Here is a 21,065-nt window from a genome sequence, read left to right on the forward strand (position 1 = left end):
ATTTTCACTTTGTCTCGTGGAGAAAATAACGGGTTTCGGTTTTATTCAGAGTAGAAATTATGGTAAGCCCTGGTACCAGCTGAAATACGTTGGATTCCTTTTCTAATTAGGATGAAGCTATGCTAAAAAAAATTTTTCCACCTTGAAGGTTTTACACATTAGAGAAGAAAATTTCTGCTTTTAACAGAAGGGGGTTTGCTGTTACATCAGCAAAACTGGGAACAAAATCTGTGCCTGTTTTCCTTTCTTTTCTTTTTTTTTTTGTGAAGCCAATAACACTGGTTGCCCGAATATTTCTTTATTATCATGTTCAAGATTATGAATATTACTCTATTTGATCTAGTAAATAGGGATGTTTCTCCTCAGCTCCCCCCATTTTAATTCTAAAGAAAGAGTACATTCTTTTGGTAATTTATTTTCTTTCAACTGTTTAAAAAGCACTGTTAACCCCCAATTTAGAACATTTGGGGGTTTTAAATTCAGATTCAGAGTGCCTGAAAAGAATAATGTGTCTACATTTACATTACAGATTTCTGGAGCTGTGATGAAAACAAGATTAAAGAAGAAATCATTGGCAATGGAGTGCTTCAACAACTGAACTGCTGAAGTTTTTTCAGTGGAATTAAGGTATCTTTAGATCCCATTTTAGCAAAATAGTTCTCTTCTATATTGTATTCTCAATTTCAAGGGGTACATATAGAAGAAAATGACGCCCTGCTACTTAAAGCGTTCAGTTTTCTAAATTTATCTATTAATGTTGGATCTCTTGCTGTTGCACATGCACCTTATACTTTTGTAAGGGTCTTTTCCTGCAGCTGTCATGCAAATAACTGTATATTTTAGACGGCTGAGATCATACCTAACTCATCTCCCTTAAAAGCTGCCATTTCAACTCCTCCTCCCCCTGCTACTTGACCCAGGCTCTGTCTGAGCTGCTCAGCTGTGGAAACAACTCAAAAGGAAACAGATAATGATGGTAAACTGGGGTGTCATGGTTCTCTTTGTGTATGGCCATTGTAATACAGATCCAGCAGGCCAACAATGACTCATCAGTGGCACCAAGCCTGCAATTTCACTGTGTTTGCAATTTCAGGGAAGAAAAGCAGCTCACAATTACATGTATTAAACTTTCAGATGATGCAGAAATTATGATGTACATCACTTATATTATCAGTCAAACTCCAGGGAGAGGACGTCAGATCTTTATGTGGCCCAGGTGCACATTTCTTATAATTTAATCAGCTCAAAGCACCCTCATTTCACCAGAGAACTCTAATTCATGCCTTGAAAACCACACCATGCCCTCTGTCTCCTCCCTGCAGCAGTCAGTAAATTACAGCTCACCATTCATAACCCTTACCTGCATTTAATCCAGCGCCCTCTGCAAGAAGTTCAGCCAGCTCTGCTCCACAAGCTGAAAATGCTGGACAAAATGCCATGAATTATCTTCATGGAGATTATGAATATCAAAAAGGACTGCTTAAAAAAACCCAACAAACCAACAAGTAGCTGGTAATTGGGTTTAGGCAAATGCAAGTGAGAAATGTATTCATGCTGACCTCTGGGAATGGTGTTCCTCCGCTCAGCAAGGATGCATTTGTTGTGGGAGAGAGCAAGATACCTGTCTGTTTTCCTCTCCAATCCCTGTTTTCTGCCTCTCTTTTCTGCCCCTTTTCCTTCCCCCATTTTGTCACAGGCCAGGATTGCTGAGGAAGCAGCAGTCCTGGTGGGGACAACTCAGCTCACCTCTGGGCCAAATCAAAGTCAAATTTGAAAACCCAGTTAGGTATGATCTCAGCCATCTAAAATATACAGCTATTTGCATCACAGCTGCAGGAAAAGACACTCATAAAAGTATAAGGTACATGTGCAACAGCAAGAGATCCAACATTAATAGATAAATTCAGAAAACTGAATACATTAAGCAGGGCATCATTTTCTTGTATATGTACCTATTGAAACTTAAAATTCAGTATAGATGAGAAGAGGTGGGGTTAGAGGGATGACCCAAGTAAATGCCATGGTGGGTGGGATGCATTTCCAGAGGGCACAAATGTGATTCAGGGCTGGGAGGAGGTGTTTGAGTCGAGGTGTGTGGGTTTGGTTTTCCTACCAAGAGCTGGCTGCTAGCACGAGTGTTCCTAATTCCCGCTGGTGCTGGGGATCCTTGTGAGGGTCAGGAGGGGCTGAAGGTGGGTGAGGGTCCATCCATCAGCGTGGGGGGCTCAGGGACAACCCCAGCTCTGGTCTGCGCCTCTCCCCCTGCGGTCGTCCCGTGGCTGCCCCACCCTGGAAAGGTCCCATGGTCTTGAGCGCTGGAATAGCCACGTTTGTGTCCCCCAAAAAAAGCTTAATGAAGGAGCTGGGACTTCTGTTTTGAAAGCTGTCCAAAGAGGATTTGGATGCTCTTCTCTCATTAAAAAACTGGTGGGAAAACAGGTGTCAAAATCCTGGTGTTGACCTCATAAATCTGCCTGCACCAAAAAAAACTCAGGAGAGAGTTGAGAAAGACAAATGCCTCTTCAGCTGACTGGCACTGGCTGATATCACACCAGTTTCAAAGTAAGTTTTTTCTTTATATCTTTTTGTCTTTGCCTACTCCAAAATGCAGGGTGGGGATGGGGAGAAGAAACCCACCTAAGTATTTTTTTAAATGTTTTTCATTTTTAAATTATATTCTTCTCTTATTTAAATTTCATTTTAAAGGGAATTTAAAAAAAAAACCCACTAGTCAACAAAAACCATTAATTTCTTTACTATTCTAGTGAAAACTATTTCTAGGTACAGAACCTGCCAGTCTTTGTAGGTATTAGCATAAACTAGGAGGAAATAATGGAAATTAAGAAATGCATCTCTTTTTCATCACCAAAAGAGTATTTTTACATTTAAAGAGTGGGTGAAGAAAAGATAGTCAAAGCTTAATCTCCACTTAACAAAAATATTTCCATATGTTTTACTCATATGCATAATTCACAAGACATGAGTCACAACTGAGGAGTGAAAAAAACTTCCGTAGACATGAAGAAAAATATTAACGAAGTTAATACTTGTAACATCTTGCTTTAAAGGGGCACTCTAAAATAAAAATGCTGTGGAGGTTAGAGAGGACCAACATGCCTAATTTCTATTAGCTGACCTTTGTCATTTGGTAATCAAGGTAAATAGTGCAGGTTTTGTGAAAGGAAAATAAGTTATCTTAAAAATTCATGATTCCTGCTTAACATATCTGAACTTTTATAAATTTAAAAGGTACAGAACAGCTAAAGAAATCATATTGGCTCATTCAGAGTAGTATTAAGTGTAATAATAAAAGTCCATCCATGTGATTGTAGGGAAGTTTCTGATAGTCTGATACGTTTCTCCTGGTGATTGAAACATTGTGTATGATGAGCTGAGACACTAGAGTATTTTTCAGGTTGATAGATTTGTCACTGTTGTCACAGTCAAAGATTAACAGGGCTCCTGTCACTTGTTCTTGGAGTTAAACAATAAACAGCAGAATAAATTAATCCTGATCATCTTTCCAGAAAGCAGCTGCTGCCCAGCAGTACCATGTGTCCCAGATCAACGTACCTCTGATGTCTTTTTCTCTGATATTCTTGGTGGTGAGGTTAAACATGTTTCAGATCAATACAGAACGACTGAACCATGCTTTTTTTCCTTCATGTTTTTGATAATTATTCATTGTTAGCCTCTCCATAGCGGAAAGTCTGTTGCTGCATGGGAAGTGGTGTTCAGCATTTTGAAATTTAAACTCTGCAAGGGCTTTGCAGTGCAGTTTGTCACCTTGGGAGTGGAGGTGGGTGTGATGGAGCAACAGGCTGAGGCTGTACAATGACACACAAAGATCAGAACATGGAGCAAATCCCTGGAAAGCCTTAGCCAAAAGCTGTTAACAGATCTGAAAATAAGTCTGAATGGCTCTTATTGTGATGGTGACACACATCTCTCTGCAGGTTTGAGCTATGTCAGGGCAGCTGAAGCTTGTGTGTAGTTAGAGAGGTGACATCACAGAGCGTATTGGTATGTGCAGGTTAAGGATTCTGCTCCGTATTTATGGGACACAAAATTAGCATTGTCTGACATTTTGTGTGAGGGGTGAACACTTTAAATTTCAAGTAGATTCGAGAATTGTCAGTGCCATAGAAAGATGAAAAGTTGCTGCAAACCATTTTCCCCTTAACTTCTTTCCTGAAACACTTCCCCTTACTTATTTTAAAAGCACTGCATATTTCCCCAGACGATTTCTTGGCTTTCCTGTTCTTTTGCTGGTGCCAGCTGTCAGTGCCAGGGGTTTCTCTCCTGCCTGTTGTGGTTGCAGTGTTTCTTGTGCAGGAATTGTCTGGAGGCCACAGACGGGTTTGGCTGCAGGCAGGAGACGGGGCTGACATGGCATTGACTCCCGGGCTCTCTCCGTCTGTTTCAGATTATAACCATTGACCCGGGGGTGAAAGGCTCTGGATCCCATTACCAATTCCCTGAGTCATCCCGTTCCTTACAGCAGGGCTTTAAACAGCTGATGCAGGATGCTGGTGCTCGATAGCATCTGCACTAGGAGCACTTAACTCAAATTTATGGGCCAGCATAACTTTCAGGTTTTGTTTACTGAACAGCAAGTAGGTATTTTTACAGAGCTGCACTCATGAATGCTCAAGTCCTTATGCATCTGAACTTTTTGCTGAAGACAGATATCCTGAATAAGAATTGAAGACAAGACTGAAGTTATTTTAGAATCCTGGCATACTATTATTCACAATAATATACTGGATATATTAAAAGCTCTGAATTCAGGAAATCCCCTGGTGTCACATTTTTCTAATTTGGATGCCATGGCAGTGCTTTTAATTTGTGGTTGGGACTTAGGACACTTTCTCATTACTGCTATCTGAAAAGCTACACATCTTTGCATTTCAGCCCTATTGTTCAGTGGGTGTCTCTGAATGGAGGAGAAATGAGATAAAAGGGAGCCAAAGTTAGGGAGGGGAGAACTTCTTGCTCTTGGATGCAGGTGAAAAGCTGGATCATCACCAGCCTGTCATGTTTATCAGATGATTTTTTTTCTTTCATTCTTTTCACACATTACTCTAAACAACAGATGTTGTGTCCCCTTCTGTCTGTATTATCCTCTAACCAGCTTTTGGTTGCATGACACAACACAAATGAAGCCGCTAGGCACCATCTCAAAGTTTTCACTACTTTCTTATATTTTTACATAAAAATTATGTGATCAGATGCATTGAAGACAATCACAGCACCAGAATTTGGTAGGGAAGAACTTCAGGTTTTTTGCTTCAACATAATTTAATCTCTGTGGTTTGATTTTAATTTTTTTTCTCCTCTCACTTACTCTGAAATACATCCACTCAAAAGTGCTGCACCCTCCAAAAGTTATGTCAAATAAACCATTTTGCCCAATAGGAACAAAACTTACTTGCATAAATCCCAGATAATCTTTTGCAGAGTTAGTCTCACATAAATGTATAGAAAAGAGTTTTGTACAATAAAAACTAAAACTTAGAGTGGTCAACGTTGGATTCATGTTAAATTTCTTTTCTCCAAACAGTTAAAATGTGATATTGTTTTCATGAACTTCAAGGCAGTGTATTTATTTTAGATATAAAATGTATAAGTTACTAATGTTCCTCAGGCATCTATAAACTGGTAATTTCCCACACTGACATGTGGTTGTACTGCTATTTTTTGTTGGTTTTTTTCCATTTTTGCTGTGCTAAAATTGTCATGGATTGTCAGGGCAACAAAGAAATCGCTTCTCTATATCCTCAATGCATTTGGTTGGGAATTAATTATGCATTCTGGAAAGCAATTTTGGGACACTGGAGAAAATATGTGAAAGTGAACAGAAAAAATTTGTGCTATAGGAACAAGAGTGATATATATCTGATTTATATGGAAATATAGCAAAAAATAAGAACAAAAGTTGTCCTTTAAGGCAAATTTTCTTTAAAAAAATCACTAAAAATTATTTTTACCATTGATTGCACATCAAAATGAGGAGCAGATTTCTTATTTTTGAGTATGTCTGATCCTCTTGTTCTTCCAGGCACCTCAAAGCCTGTAAGTAAAAGGGAGGAAACATTTAGGAAAAACAGTTTGGAAACTCTTAGTCAAGAATGGCTAGGATTTCAAATAAGAAATGGCAAAAGCAAAAAAAGAAAAAGAGCAGTCTGAAGATTTTATAGGTTTTATTGTCATTAACTGGAAAGAGGAGCAGTCTGGAAGGAAGTGGGCACATTAAATATAACTAAGTCTGCCACATTTCCATCTGCTTTTATGTATCTAAACCAGAAAGGAGCCACCTGCTAATCAGAAGCGCCACGACTCATTTATGAATGCAATTAGTCTTTTTTAGTTAATTGTCTTAATTAGTTTGGAAATCTTTAAACATACGGGAAAACAGCAGAAGATCAAAAGATAACAGTGCTGCAAATGAAAGTCATAAAAATATGATGAGTAATCAAAGGAGTTCAGGGCAAATTCATGAAAATTGCAGCATGAACAAGGTTGTGGTAAAAATAAGAATTAAAAGCCCAGCCAATCTAAATAAAACATTATCTAAACAAACAAAACACGTTAAAAATGGGAGAGGGAGTAAAGCAGTGGAAATTGTGTCCCCAGTGCCTTGGTACCTTCCTCACCTCCAAAAATCCCGTGATATAAACACAGACTGGGGAAAAGGCATATAAAAAAAGCTCAGTTCACCATATTTAAGTGTTCTGCTTAAGTACACAGACCTTCTTTGTCTAGGCTTTAGCTGGTTCTTTTTATACCCTTTTTGCTTCTTCAGTTACTTTCATGTAAAAACCCCACAAAAGAAGGTTATTTGCATACCACACACTGCCTTTAAAGGCAGCAATAACTGAGGTTCTAGATTTTCTCGAGACTTTTGCCCACTTTTTTCGTTGCTACAGCTGTGAGCACAGCAAAATCCATCCATGGAACCTGTACAAAAAAGATATTGCAGCTCTGTGGAAGCTTTCACTGAGGAGGAGGAGCAGAGCACGTTGGTGCTCTGCAATCTGCCTTTGGAAGCAGAGTTTTGGGGTTGGGACAGTATTGGATTAATTTGTTGACACCGTTTTCGACCTGCCAGTTGTTGATTTTGGTTTAGTTCTGGTCAGTGATATTCCTGGCCTTTTGGGGTAAATTCCATGCCTTGAGCAACTTCAGTGAAGCCCCTGGATGAGCCCTGATTCTTTAGGAGGTTTGCATTTCTATGGTGTATCCATGTAAAAGTCCATTCCCACTCATTTTTCTCTTGAAAGAGAAGTTCCTGGGAAATTAATTTCACCCGTCCTTCTGCCAATCTGCACTTCCAGGGTCAAATCATCCCAGGGCCAAGAATTTGAGGATGTGTACCTGATACTTTGGAGGCTGCTGGAAGCATTTTTGCTGCTTGGCATCACAGGGGGCACCCCTAACTTTAGCCCTTCCCAGCTGGAATGTCCCTGCTGGAGGGGTTTTTGGACGCATCAATGCAAAGAATGGAAGCATCCATTTCATGCAGCAGAGCAACAGTGTCATTTTACAGGCTGGTTGGCACAAATGTGTTGGTTTAGGTGAATTCAGGAGGTGTCTGGGTTGTGCAACCTTGGTTTTTTTATGAAAGAGAGCACCCAGGTAGACTGCAAGACACTGGGAGTGTCAGGGAATGATTGGCTTGTAGCATGAAACAGACTTTTGGGATAAAGATGAGGAAGAGTGAGTTTTAATTAAAAATCCTCTCAGCTTATCTTCTCACTCAGGGGAACATGATTTTTCATCCATTAAAAGCAACTGGAGCATTACAGCTATTTTTAATTTTTTTTTTTTTCTGGAAGGAGAGCGAGTTCCTAATAGAGTGAGGCTTGCACTGTGCAATTCAGAAAATTCAAATGGGCCCCATTTGCTCTTCTGTGTAGAGGAGCAGTTTCTCCACTCACACTGAACACCCATCAGGCTAAACAGGGAGCCAGCCATCAGCTGAATTAAACAAAACCCAGGGAATTGCAGGGAAACTTTGGAAAAAGGCCTCAGCTTGAAGAGGAATGACAGAGCAGCGTGAAGTCTGGATGTTTGCAAGCAGAAATTTACAGGTTTTGAGTCCCCAAAATACTGGTTCACCTGCTCTGTTGTTGGAATTGATCTGCATAGACAGGTCAAGGTTTGGCAGTTATTAGCAAGTTGTCAATAAATCAATAACTGATGTAAAACCACATGAATTGAGCAGGTTTTTTGTCACCTGTGATGCTTGTGAACAGCAAGGTTAGGCTGTTGTGAGAGACTGGAAAATGGAAACACTGGACAGCAGAGAACTTTTTGTTCTTCTATGATACTTGTGATGTTTCCCAGAGTTATTATAGCTTCTCCATGCCTTAAATAGTATGTGTGTTGCATTGATATTATTGCTTCTTTGTTTTGTAGTTAAAAAAAATAGGGCCTATATCAGACAGCAAATTAACTTTTTTCCTCTACATACAATGCTTATTTTGTAATGGAGGAAAGTGAAAAAAGGAGTAAACAATCCCACAACTTACTCCTTTACTTCAATTACTAAAGAAAAAGTGAATAAGAGCAGGTGTTTGAAAAACCCTTTCATATAAAGATTTTCACTTTCTTTGGAAAGCAAGAACATTGAAGTGAATCTACAATTCCTGGTTTCCTCTAGAAACACTAACACTGACCTCCCTCTAATCCTTTTGACCTACTGTTGTGAGGCTGCTTATAGACAGAAATAGAAACCCCATGCTGTCAGTCAGGGCATCCTTAATTTCTCATCCTGAGTAAAATCAAACTAAATCCTTTGTGAAAGAGCTCATAATTCTTCTCCTTTCTTGCAGCTGAGAAGGATCATAATGGAAAGCGACACTGAAAAATCACAGGTGGGCAAGAGTTGTGGCAACACCTTTTAGAGCTGAAAAATATCCATCCAAGAGATGAAAGGATGTGGGTTTGATGGCTTTCTGCTTGTCTGTTTGGGATTGGTTGGGTTGGGGGTTTTTTTTGTGTGTGTGTGTGTGTGAGTGCTCCTACAAACAGCCTCTCTTTTATGTGTGAAACTACCTTCCTTTAAAGGGGAAATTGCTAATTAAATTAGAAATTAGTATAATTTTCTTTTTAAACCATTTCAGAGCCATGGGACAGTGGGGGTGTTCAGCTGGGCTGTTAGACTCGCTGTAGGCCAAAGCAAAACCCCTAAAATGCCTTCAGCATAGATGTGAGGACCTCAGAAATATTGGTTTGCACAAGAAGATCTTTCTCTTTTAGGCAGTTTGACTTGTAAATGTAGACAGAGACTAAATAAATTCCAGTTTGTAGAGCTGGGTATCTTCATAAAATACTTTTAGTTACATATGGAGATATCAACAAAAAGAAAAGGGAAGGATTACAGAGAAAAGCAATTTTTAGAGAAGTCCTGGTAGGTTTAGATGTCTTGAAAGAGACTGTCCAAGTAAGAAGAAAATCAGAATTCAAGTTGCATGTATTCATAAAAAATTGATTAGAAGGGCTCATGTGCTTCTGGAAGATAACCTGACCCTAGGAAAAAATTAAAAAATATTGTGACTATTTCTCTTTAAGAGCTAATTGATGTTTTTGCCACTTTCTTTACCTTTTAGTCCCTTTATTTAATTATAACTGTTACTGTGTCTTGGCTCCTCATTTATGCTAAGGCGGTTTTGATTATGTAAAAGAATGGGTTGCACAAACATCACTCAGGATGGGGTTTGGTATTAATGAACCTGCTCTTGGGTTGAGGACTGCAATACATCACCTTTATTGATTCTCTAGGGCTCTATTTTATTACTATTATTATTATTATTCTATATCTTCCTTTAGTGAGCTATGGTAAGATATTTTCTGTGTATCAAATAGCTTGGATAATGGGTTGCCACTGCAAATATCAAGCAATTCAAGTGCTGGATTTCCATCCCAGGACAGGTCAGGACCAATTGCTCTTGGGGTCAGAATAGAACTGGTGGTGCAGCTGTAGTTCAGAGCAGCACAGAGATTTTATGAAGCCTTCTGTTTCCATGAAGTCCCTCATTTGCCCACAAAGTTCCTCATTTAAAGTAAGTAAATGTGTCTGAATGCTTCACAGTATTTGAGTGTTTAAAAAAATCAGTGAAAATGAGATGTGACCGAATTACTGAATTTTTTTTGAGTTACTTGGAAGCACGTGGATATTGAGGTGATTGCTCCTTACTTCTTTTTGAAGTGATAGATAACAGCAACTGATCAGGGATCCTATTGCTTGTAGGAATAGGTTTGATTAGGAGAAAATGCATCTCAGCTCCAGGATCAGGTTTCTCCTAAAAGAAATGTACAACCAGTTGGGTGTCTGTAGCAGATGCTGAGTATTTTAGGTGTTCAAACCCCAGACAGCAGATATTCAGGTGCAAACTCATGTCTGTGCGTGCTGGTTCCACTGGCGACTCAGGACTGGCTCTCCCACACACCAAGCTTAGTGTGAATGTGTGTGTTTGTTTATATAAAGTGGATATCTATCACTAAGAATGACTGAAGCATTCACTACTCCTAAAAATTGGCCTAAAGAAAGTATTTTGAGAGATCCTGAATCATGTTTTTCCCAAAAAAACACCTTCTGTATAGAGAAATTACATATAAAATCAAACTGCAAACCGTTGTGAATTTTTGAGCTTAAAATATAATTACAATATTTATATTGTTTTCTTCATCAGGTTGTGCTTTAAAGTCACAAGATGCCATCAGTTTTGGGGAGAAATCTCTATCAAGGTCATTCTCTTTCCTGCATCAGTTGCTCACTTACACTGGGAGGACCCTGCAGCACACGGCGGTACCTTGAGATGCCAATTACTCTGATTTGGAATTTTGTGTACAGTAATTAAACAACCAGGTAGCAGCAGACATGTGTTGCCCTGAGATAACATGCTCCTTGGAAGTATCATGAGGCAGGAGGTGGAATGAGTGCCTCCAGTGACCCGGGAAACGCATTTATCTCAGCGCTGCACGAGCCTGGGGGGGCATTGCCACTGTACACCAGCTACCAGCATTATTAGCTGCACTGTGATTGATTGCACCGTGTCAAACATATGTTTAAAACATGTTCAGCCTTGTGCATCATGTGATAATTATGTCTGACTCTGAAGGACCAATATATCAGGTGTGAGGCGATAGGAGCATGAAGTGTTTGGGGTTTTTTTGTTTTCACTGGGATACGCATGACTGGCAAAAGTTATCTTGAGAGGGACTTGAGCTCCAGAGTGGCACAGCTTCAACAAACCCAACATCCATAATGCAGGAGAGTGCTCACATGTAATTGGCTCAAGTGGAGCATTCAGAGCTGGTGTGTATTATTCCTTTTTTTACAAATACATTTGTGCATGTGAGTGTTTGCATGCCCAGAGTGATCTCCACCGTGTTTATTTTCAACCCATGATTATTTTTGCCCCCTGCCTGGTGCTGTGAGCTGTTTCATTTTTCAGGTGACTGACAAGGAGCATCTTTTCCGGCAGCACTGAACAGCCTGGCACTGTCCCTGGGATGAGGGTTGGCTGCTCAGCACAGCCTTGGCAGACAAAGGGCTTTGTGCTGCCTGCTCCTGCCCACAGCTCCACATCACACACAGGAGAAAGGTCTATCTTTAATCTGAGCTGCTCAGGAAATCAAAGGGGGGCGATTAAAACAAGAGCAGTGACTGATTTCCGTAGGAGATCGCTTTCCTGTTTCATTTGATATAATGAACAGGAGAATCAAAGCAAGGTTAGAAGCCCCTTGCACCTTCTTTTCCAGCAATTTCTGTGATGTCAGTTCACAAGGTATTACAATAATGGAACACATGTGCGATAATGATTTTAGAAAATGTCCTTTTTTTACCTTAGAATAATTTACATATAGCTGCTCTGGCAAGGTGTGTGCCTTGTGAGTCACCAGGCTTGTAGTTAAACATGTTAAAGCTGATTAAATTTGCAGCTGTTTGTTTCTTCGCATTCTTTTAATTTTTGCTAAAAATAGCCCCAATGCCTTCATAAGGAGTAAATTTCAAAGGTATGGTGAGATGTTTCTTCAGCATTGGATTTGAACAGCCAGTAATGAACAACAAGAATCTGGTTTGTCCTCAGAGGAAAGAGCATTGAGAGGAAGGCAGGAGCTGTGGATAGAGTCCCCAGGCTTGGCTGGGCTGTCAGGTGCAACCTCCTGACTCAGGGATTGCTCTGCTCACTTTCAGCCAGCGAAGGATGGTGGGTGTCCCTGGCAGCTCCACCTGAAGGTCTCCCTTTGCACTCATTCAGGGGCGGCCCAGGAGCCACCTCCTGCTGCCTTTGCAGGAGAATGTGACAGAGACATTTCCTGGGCTGGCACCAGCGCAGTGACCCCAGGTCCCCCCCCAGCTCTCACCGTGTGGAAGCACAGGGATTGCTGTAATGGGGAGGGAAGCGTTGTGTCCTTTGCTGGCAATGCCTCCCTGCAAGTGCAATGTGCTTCTCTCATGTGTTTTAGACAAGTTGGTGATTTTTTTTCCCCCCCTTTTTTTTTCTGGAAAATGAGGTTAAGGTGGTAGTGCAGGATCTTGGCTTATTCAGTGCTGCCTTTCTTTGCACTTCAGTGGAATCCACATGGGAGGGTGGTATTCAGCTCTGCATTACTGCTATTTCTCACTTTAATGACCCTGGTAAATCTTTAATGATTGCCATCACTGTCAGAAGGGCACAAAGGGCCCTCATCTGTCTTGATGCAACCTAAGAAAGTATGTTCACAGATGTCAGTTAAAATAATGGCATTGCTGGTAGGTCACTTGGATTTTTATGGGTACCCACCTCTTCTTGCAAAAAGCAGCATGGAAATTCCACTCATAATCATTATAATCACTTAAAAAAAAACCCCTAAATGTCCATGTCTCAGATTTTGTTTTGATTAAGTAGGGCAGCATGTTCCAGACAAAAAGAATTGGGGCAGGTACTTCACAGGAATGGGCCTTGTCATTTCAGTGTTCCAGAGCACCTGAGATATAAGCTCTTATTTTAAATTAGGTATTTCCAAGGGTGAGATTTTCATCCAACACTTGCTTGAAATTCTGTGTTAGAGGAATTCATTCAACATTAGGACAAAGATTCTTCCACCGCTTAAACATTGCTTCATCATGAGTGATTTCTCTATCCCAGCATAGCCTTTAAGACATAATTATCTGAAATTATGGGGTGTGTTAGCAACCCTGAGAGTTAGAAACTGGATATGCACATCTCCTCTTCTCATTAATAGCACTTGCCTGCCTAATTCACTGAGCAGCACAGAGAAAATGGAGCCCTGTGGGTCAGCATCAATGGATTCAATGAGGTCTTCACCCTCTAAAAATGTCATTAGTGGGAGAAAGAGCTGGCTGTGGGCCCTGGTGTTTGCTATGGCCCTCTGGAGAGCGTAAATCTGACACAGAGGTGCTCAAGCTTGCCTGGGAAAGCTCCCACCCATTGTTCCATTGTCTACCACTCTTGTTCCCCCCATTTCTCCTGTGTCACCAGCTCATCTCAGTGTAGGGACAGAAACTGAGCCATTGCCACCTATCTCCACTCGTCCCAAAATTAAATGTTCATGGTAAGCCAACCCACGTCTTTAAGAGAGTTCACTTCCCACCAGCAGTTGTCCCTATAGAGATTTTCATTCCTGGTTCAGTTGCAAGGCTCAAACTGAGTTTGCAGGTTGATCTGGACAATGAGAAGGTTTTTCTGGTTGTTTCTAAAGCAGGGACTTGGTGGTACTTCTGCTTAGTGGTGATGGAATGTGGGATCAGATTAATCTGTCTCTTGGAGTTGGGTATTTTTGATTTCCTTATCATAATGTAATCAACTACATATTAAATGTAAATTTTTCTTGCTTTCCACAGACATTTCAAGGCATGCTATCTCTGAACCTGACCAGTAAAATGTGGGTTTATTTAAGAATCCTCCTTCTTGGGCTGTTCTTCAAAACAGAAAAAACTTGAGAACTTTTTTGCTGTATGTGGAAGTTAGTGTTTGAATCCATATAACATCCAGAGCATGAGATTAGGGTGGATGACCTAGCAAAACACTATGTAATCTTATTAAAAGCCCTAAAAATGTATTCAAGCTCTAGTGGGTCATTATTTTATTCGTAAGCCATATATTCATAGCAGATTTTTATTACACTTCTATATTCACCTAACTTTGTAGTCTCTTTTGATTTTGTTTTTGTCTGCAGTTATTTTCCACTTCTAAGACATTTGATCTCTGTTTTCCTTCTGCCTCTTTGTACAGATTACTAGAAAGGAGCTCAATTACAATTTTGTCTCTGATGTGGATATTTCTTTATTGAAGGTTGTACAAAGGCATCCTTCCTCAAGCTCCATTTCAAACAGGGCTTCAAATACAAACTAAAAAAAATAAAAAAACCCAGCTAATCTGAGCAGGCCAAGACATGCTTAATTTCAACTTTCATGGCTGTGTGCTTGGTACAATGTCAACAGCAAATATTCACCATCTTCTGTGCTAAACAATTTGAGCAGTCTCAGGCCTTCTAATTTTCTATTTGAGGACTTTATGTAGAGCTCCTTAAAAAAAATAGGTTCTTGAAGAACATATCATAGTACTGGATTCAGCTGTAATTTGAGGATGCAGAATTCCTCTGTTAAATATGCATTTCCCCCCCTTGGATATGGGATTTCCTGTCAGCATTTTGTGTTTCCCTGCTGCAAATAAACATAGCACAGAACTTTACAGTCTGTGATGAGGCAATATGAGAGTATTCTTCTGGGAATACATCTTTTACATGTGTTAATATAAACTATGCAATAGTTCCTCAGTTAAAATTTTCTCTTAAAAATGTTTTAACCTGCTTTGGCAGATATGGATTTATAGAAAGACTGTTCACCCTACACTTACAGCACTTACTGTGATTGCTGGGTGAGTTCTGTCAGAATTTATGAGCAATGATGTTAATTAGCTGAATTATACATTTTATTAGATACAATTTTCCAGCCATATAATTCTTGGAATCTGAAAGACGAAAATTGACCTGCTTGGAGTTTATTCCACTGTCAAGGCTAGAGATTTTTAGTCTTTCTCTGTAGGCATGTTTTTAAGTAAGGATGTGATTGTTTTCATCCATTTCCATGCCATGTTGTAATATTTTCTTAATGTTATTTTGTCTTCAGACATCTCTGAGGTGAGAATCCAGCTGATGTAGCTGCTTGTTTAGGGAGAGAGGGATGCACAGCTGAGTTTTCCCCTGATGGTTGGTATATAAAGACTAGATAGGAAAATCTTTCTCTTAAAGAAGGCTTGGACTTTAAGATGTTAAACATAAAACTCTCTCAAGATATTTGAAATTGCTGCAATTGATGTTAAGGAGATATTTCAGAGACAGCTGGTATTTGTGTTCAAACTTAGGTCCTGACTACTCTGCAGGATACAGGACTATTCTGCATGGACTCCTAACCTCAAAGGAACAATCTTACTGCTAATCTTTCCTTACTGAGGAAAGCAGTTTTTCTTGCTTTAACAAAAAATAATAACAACAACAACAATTTTATCCTAGGAAGATCCTGGATAGAAAGCAAAACAAAAACATTGCTTCTTTCCAACCTCTGAATGGCAAGAGATGATGGCAACTGAGCTGCACTTGCACCTGATGGGGACAGGAATTGCCACACTTTGCAGAAAATGTCACCATTTTTCAAAGTATCAAATCCAGATCTGACTGACAAACTGAACATGCTAAATGGTTGTTGGGTGTGGGGGAGAGGATGCTTCAATAAAACACAGAGGGAAGAGGAACCAAATGGCATTTGCAAGATGAAGGCTACAGCTTGGACCCACAGGTGCCTGGTGAGCCTGAAATCCCTCACATCCTGAGACCTCCAGGAGGCTCAGGAAAGGACCCAGATGCTCCAGCCTCTCTCAGGCAGGCATCTCTCCAGGTGCCATCTCATGCCCATGATTCCACTGTAAGTTTGTATTTGTTTATGTATCTTAACTGTGTAATTTGAACTGAAGATAACGAGGGTTATGCCTACTTGCACAAGAAATGTATTTGGCCCAGCATCTTAGTAAGCATTAGGTCTGAAAAGTAGAGTGAAATTGTCCTAATTACGTTCTTTGTTGCTTGCTTTATGAGGTTCTAAATCAGGAATTATGCTAAGTCTTCCCTGTTTTCCCCCAGGTCGTCTTACTGGCTGATTTTGTTCTTCCTAGGATAAAATTGTTGTTGTTGTTATTATTTTTTGTTAAAACAAGAAAAACTTTTCAATATCTCACCTTTAAGACAGCTTGGGGAAATTTTCCTTTTGATCTTCATTCATTTTTTTGCCCTTATGTAAACTTGAATTTACACTCCATCTCTTACTGGCAATCTGCCACATCCTTCTGAGTTCTCATTTATTTGTCTCTCTTTCCCTGCTATCTTCTGGTTCCTTTCTCAGTAAAATTAACAAGCTCTTGCTTATAACACAACTGAATTTGGTCCACTGACTGATCCAAATACGCTGCTTGTTTCTGCATGTTCTTTGTGTCTGGAGTGAATTCTGCTTTAGCATTGCAATTCCCATTACAGCCGATTGGAAAATCAAATTTTTTCATTTGGAGCATTTCACAAAAAAGAAGTTTCTTAAAAATGCTTCTGCTGAACATTGTAGAAATGTTCCTATTTTCTCTGTGAAAGACTGCAAGCAAATGTTGGGAGTTTCTTTAACATTTTGTTGAGACCGGCACAAAAAAAGAAACTACATTAGTTGAATTATTTTTAATTACAGAAGTCATATAAATGTAGTCTCATATACTAAAATACCTTGTTTGTATGTGTATTTTTATGGTGCTGAAGGAAATTACTGCAATTTAGAAGTTAATATTATATTATATGCTATCACAGTGGGAGAGAGTAATGGGTCTTGCTTACCACAGACTGATTTTGGTTTTCCTAAAGAAATGTGTCACAGAAAAACTCATGTAAATAATGTCCTGCTCCTGTATTTCTGCTTTTTACAGTGACTCCTTGGCCCTGTCAGACCTTACATTGCACACCCCAAATCAAGAGCAATCTTTGAAAATATTGCATTTAAAATCTGTCGTGAAGTCTGAAATGAGAATGCATTTTGCTTGTCTCAGTCCCTGCAGCGGTATCAATGAAATAATGGAAATCATCTGGTGATCTGGCTGAGAGAGATCCTCTCTGACGAGGAATTTGGTGCCAAACCCTGCTGGTGGTGCCAGGGCAGAGTCAGGAGGGGCGGGTGTCTCATCTTTCCTGTCCACACCACACATTGCTCAATGCACAGTGACAAAAATAGCAACGCTGCTATTCCTGAGTCACTGCAGCCTGTTTGCTCCCTGCAGAAGACAATGAAGTGTTATTATTTGCTCAGCTAATAAAAAGGGAGCGTTCCTGTGGCCTGTGTTTGCTGAATGATCTGGCTATGAGGGCACCACTGCAGGCTGTGCAGAGAGATCTAAGCCAGAGCACATTGCCCCTGAGCTTTATCTAAGCCTGGGGGATGAAAGCCCTGATTTGATCATGAACCCAAGCACTGGCACAGAGATACAGTCTGAAGAAAAAAAACCAAACCCAGCAAGCCTGTACACTCTTCCTTTCTCTGATTCAAGCACTGAATCAGGCACATTTATTTACATACTCTGCAAACTGTCAGTGCTGCCTTACTGGTGCTGTTACTGAAGCTGCTGTTTGCTGTTTCTGTAAAATTTAATCCACGTGGGAGTCATCATAACACAAACCCTGGCAAGGTCAGTCTTCAGATGATGTTTTATCTCTTCCTGGTCTTTGTTGCATTCAGAAAGCTGTGCAAATATCCACTGGTTCTCACAGCACCGCTGCTGGAAACCAGAGGGAGGAATTTCTGGTCTCTTCCACAGATGGGAAAATGAGGCAGGATGGGAAAGGACTTGCTGAAGGTCATGTGCCCAGCAGTGTCAGAAACTGCATCAGAACTCATGGCTCTTAAATGCCAGCTGGGTTTTGCGGGATGTTTCTGTTTCGTTCTGTTTTTCTCCTTCAAAATCAGAGTGGTTTTGGACAAGGTAGGTTGAAGTGGCCGAGTTATCTTCAAAATAAATAACTGGGCAATCTGCTGTGCACTACTCAATACCAATTCCTACTGGGTCATCCTGCTCCTCATACTTTTCCAGTAGCCTGGAATATTGTGTAGTTAGCCTTCATACTGTACTAGGAAGTGGAAACTCATTGCATTGGACTCTGTCCAACATTTCAGTGAGTTTTCCATGTCCTAGAACAGTGCAGCTCCATTTGTAGTGACTGTTCCAAAAAGACCCCCTGATAATTCCCGATATTCCAGTTTGGATCTGGAGAGCACTGGGTGCTGCCCTCAGCTTTCCCCCAGAATGTCCTGTGTGACCTCAGGGAAGTAATTTATTGCCTCTTGTCTTGTTTCTCCATATCTAAAAAAGGGCAATAATTATTCTCTCCCTTTCAGGGCCTCTGATCAAGAGATGAATAACTTGAAAAATTCATTTTGAGTTCTTCAAGGAAAATAATCCAGGAAATGAAGAATGTACTGCACAATATAATGCCAGCACCTATCTGTGTCTGCTATTTTTTCCTCACTTTTATGTCACCCCACAGAGAATTGTGAAGACTTACCTCTACTTTATCTCCCCATCCAGGGTGTTCTGGACCTCTGCTTGCATCCTGCTGGTATGTGACTCTTTAATGTGGAAGTTTTGAACTAAATACCATCTTTTTTGTTTGTTTGTTTTGGTGTTTTTTGGTTGTTTTTTTTTTCTTTTAATGCAATTCAGACTGGTGAAATCTGCTTCTGTAGTTCAGCAACAAAATCAAGATCTGCCAAATTATTCAGAAATAATTAGAACAGATGGCAAAATATGGCATCTCAAACCTCCCAGAAACATTTAACATCCTGAGTACAATTCACAGAATAAATGTTGACTGAGATAAGTGCAGTAAGGCACTTTTTATAAGTGTATTGACAGGTTTTGTTTCCCACAGACAGAATTATGGTTTAGTTACATTAGTAGAGACATTGTGATGTAATTTTAAGGCAAATTTCACAAACTAGGATAATACAGATGGTAGCACCTGTGTTCTTTATTTTCCAATGTTTGCAGGACCACCAAGAGAGAAGTAATCTGTCACAAGTGAATTTGTTCTTTTATGTGGGCTTTTTTTCCCACTGAAATTACTGTTAGTTCTTCCAGCCCAAAAACCTGATGGAAATGTCTGGCCAAGTGAGTTTAGCTGTAATGAGAAGACTTGTCAGGAAGTGAATCATACTCTGCAATCTGAAGGACCTCTTTGGTCCCTTTTCAGATCTTTCCAACCTCCTGCTGTGAGGTGAAAGTTGATCAGCACCTGTGAAGAGGCTCTCCATCCCTGCATGGCCAGAAATGGCCTTTTTAATCTCAATTTGGAGGGCATTTCAGCTTGCCAGGAGTTTAAAACTATAAAATAGTAGGAGGAAAGGAAGAAAAAGGCTTTTTTCTATCATTTTAATGGCTTTAAAGCTCACTTCTGCAACATTTTCAGGTTTCCAGGGTGAGGTAGTGGTAGGAATTCCCAAGGTGAGTGGTAAGTGAAAATGAGAAAGAGGAAGATGAGGTTTTTACTTCATTGCTAACTTTTAAGAACTGCAATTCTAGGGAAAGTAAATGACAAAAGATCCACCACAAAGCGTGTTGGTGCTGTCAGCAACAGACAGATTCCATTCGTTTCAGTACACTTTCAATCAGGTTGTGCAGAAGAAACCCAGTTTTATTTGTAGGATAGATGTAGGTGAAAAGATAAATTGTGCTTAGTGCTGACTCCTTTTTGTTGAGTTGAGGAAATCAGGCCATCACCAGCATTTAAACCTCAGAGACAGATTCTGGTGATGAAGTCCCAGAGGCAAAGAAGGAAAAAAAAAAAAAAAAAAAAAAGAGTCAGAAATAAGCAGTTCAAAAATTATTAGGAAATCTCTGGTGTTTTGAAGAGCTGGGATGTAGGAAGCTGACACCATGGATGGAGCCAACAACTACTTCTTTCTCCTGATGGGAACACTGAAAGTGGAGATTATGGATTTTTTTTTTTTTTAAAGGTTTCAGGATCTGTAAAAGTTGTTGATGAGCTGAATTTTGTAAGCTTAGGAAATAGTTTAACTTATCTTTCTTGATGTAAATAGATAACATGAGCCAAAGGGCTCAGGTGAACATTATCAACCTATAGCTCAGAATTTTAGTGATGAAAGAGGTGGCAGTGATCAATTTTATGCAGGGGCCTTGGAGGGGAGGAGAAAAAAAAATTAACTAAGTTCTTCTCTTATTCTGGTGGCACTTTGGCTAATTTTGCCTGACTCCTGAGGTGGTGTGCTGCTCCAGAGCTACCTGTCCCTGGAGAAAGGCCATTTGGAAATGAAAAGTTGTCCAAAGGAAGGTTGTTGCGGGAATGTGTCACTTTGGGTGATATGTTCGGCCAGAAAACGTAGACCTTGCAGTGAACGTGGAGTGAAATGGGAACAAGGGAGAGTTAAATTTTCTGTAGGGGAGTTTCAAGGAAACTCTGCTGCTTTGAACTCCATGGAACACACCAGGAGTTGCAGAGTGTGCATGGGGTAGATAAGTGCTAAATAGAGAAGAGCTGCTTACAGAAATGGAGCAGCAAGGCTGACTTTGGCAGGGCAGCCAGAGCACATTTCCCAGGGATGTCAGAGACCCCTGTGCTCCCAGTTTGCTCTGAACCCAGAACAGCTGGAAGCATAACCCAGATCTTCCACATCACATGCAGGTGCTTTATCACCAGAAACTCAAAAGCTGCTCTGTCTGTATGAGATGACCCCTCAGTCAAATGTCAAAACTTTGAAATCTTTTCTTAAGATGGCACCTTTATTTTGTGATATTCTGGAAGATGTAGAGGCAGAAATGAGTTGCTTGAGGCTGATTGTTTCATTGATTGACTGTCTGTGAAGGCACCTTTGGTGTTCACCTGTACAACCACACACCTGGGAGGCAGCACAGGAGCTTTCAAAGCTCTCTGCTCCCCTGGCAGCTAAAAGAGAGATGTAAAGAGAGGTGGAGGCCTGGTCTCAAGCTGGAATACACTGCGAAACTCAAGTAAGG

At 40.2% G+C, this 21,065-nt stretch overlaps 1 long non-coding RNA gene across 1 annotated transcript; it reads left to right on the plus strand.

Moving 5' to 3' along the window:
- Window positions 1–535: 535 nt before the first annotated feature.
- LOC116440474 lies at window positions 536–11,926 on the plus strand. Its single transcript, XR_004238629.1, has 3 exons — window positions 536–627; window positions 8,838–8,879; window positions 10,698–11,926. It is a non-coding gene; the product is annotated as an uncharacterized LOC116440474 (long non-coding RNA).
- The last annotated feature ends 9,139 nt before the right edge of the window (window positions 11,927–21,065 follow it).

This window comes from Corvus moneduloides, chromosome 2 (genome assembly GCF_009650955.1).
Source record: "Corvus moneduloides isolate bCorMon1 chromosome 2, bCorMon1.pri, whole genome shotgun sequence".
NCBI lineage: Eukaryota > Metazoa > Chordata > Aves > Passeriformes > Corvidae > Corvus > Corvus moneduloides.